Raw genomic sequence first — 6,172 nt, forward strand, 5'->3', positions numbered from 1 at the left:
AGGGGAGCGGGGTCCAGTGACCTGGGGTGGGAAAAGAGCAGGGACACCCAGAGGGGGGGTAAGTGGGGCAATTTGCCCCAGGCCCCGCAGGGACCCCCACAAGAATGTTGGAGGCTCCCCCCGCCTCTGCCTTTCCCCATCCCCCAGCGCCTCAGCGCGCTGTGTCCAGGAGCGGCCCTGGACAGTGCTGCAGCGGCATGGCTCAGGCGGGGCCTGAGATCCTCCCGCTCAGAGCCGCGTGGTAAGGGGGCGGGGCTGCGAGCTCCGGTGAGCCGAGTGGCAGGAGCTCCTGGACATGGCTCGCTGAGGCTCTGGGAGAGGGGGTAAGTGGCATGGTAAGCCCCTCTGAGCCGGGCACCCCCCGACCCCATGCCCCCCCCAGCCCTGACCCCCAGCTCCAAGCCCAGCCCCTCTGAGCTGGGCACCCCCTGACCCCATCCCCCCCCCAGCCCTGACCCCCAGCTCTGACCCCAGCCCCTCTGAGCCGGGCACCCCTCTCCCCCCTCCCCCCTGCAGCCCTGACCCCTAGCTCTAAGCCCAGCCCATCTGAGCTGGGCACCCCCCGACCCAGAGCCCAGCTCCACACCCAGCCCTGGGCAACAGTAGCACCACCCCCAGGCAGCAACAGCCCATTGGCACCAACCATCACCCAGCAACCGCCCATTATGTAATTGCAAATGTATACATACCATTAAAGCATTTAATGTTTTTAAATAATGTATTTCATGTATTTTCAAATTATTAAAAAATAATTTTTGAATGTATTTCACTGGTTATTTTTTACATTTCCAAATGCATGTTACTATAGAATTGCAACTTTTTTTTATGGAAGGGGCCCCCGAAATTGCTTTGCCCCAGGCCCCCTGAATCCTCTGGGCGGCCCGGGAAAAGAGGCGCGACCCAGCTGTTCCCAGGGTCCAGCAGGCGGTGAGTTGCAGCCCCCAGGCTCGGGTTCAGTCTGTGGGATGCGGCGTGCCCCAGTACAGAGCCAAGCTCATTCCGGCACCGGGGCTCCAACCCCGGGGCAGCATGCCTGAGTCCAGGGAGCGGGGTCGGCCGTGCTCGGGGCGGGTGCACGGCACAGCTGGGACACAGGACCCTTCCCCACTTACGGCCTCGCGGGCGCTGCAACTCCTGTGGGGCCGGGTCCCTCTTCCTGCCCCCGCAGGCGGGGCCACTCAGACTCCACGGACATCAGGTAGCTGTATGGACACGCTAACCCGGAAACACAACCTCCTGCCGGAAGTGACAGAGGTCAGGAAAGCATGTGCAAATGCCGGCGGGAGGGGCGGAGAAGAGCGGGCCGGGCTGGGCCGGGCAGGATTTTTAATGGCACGCTGCTGCCTGCCGGGGTCCCGGCCGCCGGCCCCACTCAGTCCACTTCTGGTGACCTGGATTGCCATTAAAAATCAGCTCGTGTGCCGTCTTTGGCACGCGTGCCATAGGTTGCCGACCCCTGACCTATTCTGATCAAAACTAACAAAGGTGAACGGGTCTGGTCTTGAGCTAGGAGTTTGTTAGTTCTTAGCTAATGCCTGCAGCCTGGGCAAGAGCTGGCATTTGGCCTGCCAGCATCACAAGTACCACCCCCCTCTCCCGATAATATCTTAGCACATATTCAAATCAGGAAACTAATTATAGGCCCAGACATATTGAAACATTTTTCTTCCTTCTTTCTGCAACGTAATTTAAACTGCTCTTTTTTTTTTTTTAAATCCCCTTCATAATCTTCTGCAGTAGATTTGAGGAATTATGGAGTAACTGTTATACCATTATTTAAAAAATAGGTCTTATTTTGTGCATCACGGCAATGATGTTCTCAGTTATCCTCATCTCGTTGGAGAGGGCGTTCCACAGTTATGATTTCTATGGATAGATACACCATGGTATGAAACTTCTCTTTAACTCTCCATAATGTCTTGTCCCCTCATCCCCACGCATACCGTCTGCTTCTTCTCCACAACAGACTGCTCCTCATGTTTCCCATGCATACTGTCCTCTCACCTATGCTCATGTTCACTGTCCATTCCTCATGAGCAAGCCCCATAGCCATGTCTGCATTCATGACATTCTTTCCAGACCACAACGTCTATAAAAGAGATGTCATATTTTAAAATGAACTAGCACAGCAATCTGGCCTCAGTAAAACTATTTCAGTAATTAATTTGTGACCTATGGTGTGGGGAGAAGGGTGGAGAATAAGAAAACACAGACCACCACATTTTACAAGGTCTCCTGGATCTGAGGTTTTGCTGCCCTCACAAGCTATTTCTTGCATTTGCAGGGCTCACATCTCTAGGCTGAGTTGATGAATCTCATTTACTTGTTAATCTGAAGCATTTTTCCCCGTCAAAGGTAATTCAATTTAATGTAAGGGTGATTCTAGCCAAAAACAAGCATACTTTTCCCCCCATGCACTCCTTCCTATATATATTCTACCATATATAAGATACACTGGCTCCAGTGGATGCCATATATATCACATGTATAGGGTGACCTGATGTCCCGATTTTATAGGGACAATCATGATTTTGGGGTCTTTTTCTTATATAGGCTCCTATTTACCCCCCCCCCACATCCTGATTTTTCACATTTGCTGTCTGGTCACCCTACACATGTATCCGCTGGCCCAAATTCTGCTATCATTCGCACCAGCACAAGCCTGTTTAAATCAAGTATGATTGCATATTTTGGATCACTTCTCTATTTTTTTCATGATAAGTATTCTTTCTTCTCCACATTCTCCTGGTTTCTTTATTCCCAGTCTCTCTTTAGCAAACATGAGCCTACAAGTCTTTAAGAAGTGGCTTCTTGTTCCACCAGTATATCTCCAGTGGCTTCAGAGGAGTTACGCTGGATTAACACAGGTGTAAATGAGATCAGAATCTGGCCCTGAGCTGGAGCAGATTCAAAATTACCAAAATGAGTTCACTGCAAACAAAGTTATATTCAGGAAAGTTTTTACAAATGGCTGTCAATGGCAATATATTAACATGCCATTCCTTACATATGACAGCACTTTCAATGGATAGGTGAATTTACATTACAAAACCAGAGTATATATCTACTATGAAGAAGACAAGCACTTCCATTGGCACCAGGATGCCTTCAATAAATCAGCCAATGTATTATTGTTTGGCTTTGGGGGCAGTTGCAGGTAGTCAATATTTTTTTGTAAAGGAGGAGATTTTAAAAGGACAAAGAGCAGGTAGGTGCTCAATCCCCTTTGAAAGTAAATGGGAGTGAGAATCCTAACGACCCTTTATGCCTTAGAAAATCTCCCCCTTAATTACAAGTCAAGCCAAAACCAAATAGCAAATATCTTATAAATGTTTATTACATACTCCCTTTTCCCTCATAGGTGCTTGTCTTTTTAGGCCTCATGATTGCAAATAGTTAAGCACACGCTTAACTTTAAGCCCGTGAGTAGTTCCACAGACGTCAATGGGAGTGTCCACATGCTAATTAAGGGGAGGGTCAGATTTACCATTTATTCAGCAAATTTATCAGGCCATCTTTCCCTGTAGAATAATCAAACAGACAGTTCTCCAGACCTGGAAGGAGTCTCAATCTCTTTATGGCTCTCCACAGCGGGTAACAAGAAACATGGAGGCACTGAGGAGAGTAGCATCTGGGGGGTGCCAAATCCTGCTCCCACTGTGCCACTGATCTGGTCAAGATCCCCATGCGGGCAGCCCACCAGATTGCTGAAGTGGTATCCGCAGCCTCTGGATCCCTGAATATCTGAAGCCTCCAGAGTCTGTACAGGCATTGTCCCAGTCTTGGGGTCCCTAGGCACATCCTTGATCCATTGTCTAACACTCCCTCCTGAGAGCTGAAATCTCATGTTCCCCTGCCCAAGCCCTGGAACCAAGACTCCCTGTTAGCTTGAATGCATCCTCTCTGAGAATCCCACCAAAGGTATGAGCTTTCTGGTTTTCCTCTTCAAGGGGTGACATGGTAGGTGTAGCATATACCACACACAGACACTCTGCATAGAATTCTACCATGCTGTTGCTCTTTACTTAATCACATGATCTATAAAAAAAAAAATAAACTCTACACACATTTCCCCATCTTCATTTCCTCACTGCTGCAGGGCATTCTTTGGGCAGGGGTAGGTGTCCTCTGGGGCCATCCAGGTCTTTCTGCTGCAGAGCTTGCCTTGAGTTCCAAAACCTACAGTCTCCTCCCCCAGCTCACCTCCCCTGTTCTTCTTGGTTGATCTATGCCCTTCCTTCTTCCTTCCCGCACTTTCTCTGAATATCTCTCTTCTTCCGCCCTATGAATCCTTATTTAAACCCATAATTTGTCACCTAGCATCTTTTGTTCTGTTCCTGGTAAATTTCTGCTCTCTGCTTTCCCCCTCTCCTCAGAGAGGTCAAGTAAAACTAGTTTCCCCTAAGATGCAGTTACTCGTTTATTCTCCCCAGGTAAGACTTACTCATGTGCTGATAGTCCTTCACAATTGACTTGATCTGGCAGAGATGTGTCACAAGTCATGTCTGTTCAGGGTGGCTACACATGCAAAGGGGCATTCATGGTACAACAGTTTCATAATACTTTCATCATAACCGCATAATATCAACCATCACACCCTGCTCATGTAAAAGTTCTATGGTAGACAATAGGCCAGATTCTCAGCAGGTGTAATGTCATCTCTGCCAATTTACACCAGTTGAGGCTCTAACCAAATGTGAGTAAGCTGATAGGCTTTTCCCACTCTTGCACCCACAACTCTTGGTTAAGGGCTTTGGATAACATTTTCAAAAGCATGTAAATGAATTAGGCATAGACCTGAGCAGGAAGAATTGCTGTGATTTTCCAAATATTTTCCTGTCCTGAACTGAGACAAAAAGTTGAAATCTTGAAAAAAATCTAAAATCCATAAAAATGTCAGTTCAGGTCAATTAAAATGTTTCATTTTAACTATGCCCTTTAAAACACACTTAACTATACATTTACTTAAATGATGTCATTCTGACATGAAAAATAGAAATTGTTTTCATTCAGAAAAGGTCCAAATAGGATGTTTCAAAAATTTTGAAACTTTTTTTTTTTATTTGAAATGGGAAATACATCAAAACGGACCCCTTTCTGCACACAGTTTTGGATTGGACCAATTGGCATTTTTCGACAAAAAATGTTTAGTTGAGAAATCCCCAACAAACTCTACTTCAGAATTTAAGTCCCATTTTCAGAAGTGACTTGGGCATTTAAGTCCCATTAACTTTCAGTGAGACTTAAGATCCTGAGTGCCTAACCCACTTCTGAAAAATGGGACTTGGGATCCTAAGTCACTTAGGCACTTTTGAAAATTTTCACCCTGCGTCATCCTGGGATAAATGCCCATCTCAGCCAGTGAAGTCACTAGGAAATCTCATCCCTTGCGGGACTGGACTTGAATTTCACAGACGACGAGGGCGCTCAGCAAATCCCAGGACTGGGAGCTAGCACCGAACATGTTTGGTCCCTTGGCGCACTCTCCTTCTATTGTATGAAAGAAAACAAGACTAATTTAAACCATATGTTGCAATGCCATAGTGACAGCATGGGAATGGCAGTCCAAGTGTGACAAACCAGCTGTCAGCAGTCACAGTTTTATAGAATGTTTTAATGAAAGGCGCTGGGAGAAGACTTTTTCATATGGGGATGAATGCTAAAAAGGGTGCGATTCATAATACCGTCAACTGAGCAGAGTGCTTTGTCTTGATTTTGCAAAGATCAGACATGTTTATATATTTTTCCTCCTTCCAAACAACAGTCCCATCTAAAGCAATGGGCTAAAATAGCAGAGACTGGGCACTGCCGGCAAGTATACAGCAGCCACAGAAGATTCCCTGCCTGACCCCCTAAATGACATCAGTGTGCCAAACTTGTGTAATGAGTCAAGGCCATATACACACACAAACACCGCAGTCCTCAGCTAAACCTGAATGTTTATGGGCCTGCCTCCTCGCACCTTTTTCATCCACTGCACAGCTCTGTAGACAGCAAGAAACAGTCCAGCGCTCTCTTGTCTGCGTCCTAATTGCCATAGCTGATTTTATCTCCAGTCGGTACACTTTAAGATTTACCATCCCCTGTTTAATTCCTTTCATTCCTCCATCAGAATGTTTGGATCATTTTCTTTGATCTCTGGTATAAAAGGTTGTTTAACCTTAAAAGTTTT

This window comes from Terrapene carolina, unplaced genomic scaffold, assembly GCF_002925995.2.
Source record: "Terrapene carolina triunguis isolate 2854851 unplaced genomic scaffold, T_m_triunguis-2.0 Scaffold33723, whole genome shotgun sequence".
Lineage (NCBI taxonomy): Eukaryota > Metazoa > Chordata > Testudines > Emydidae > Terrapene > Terrapene triunguis.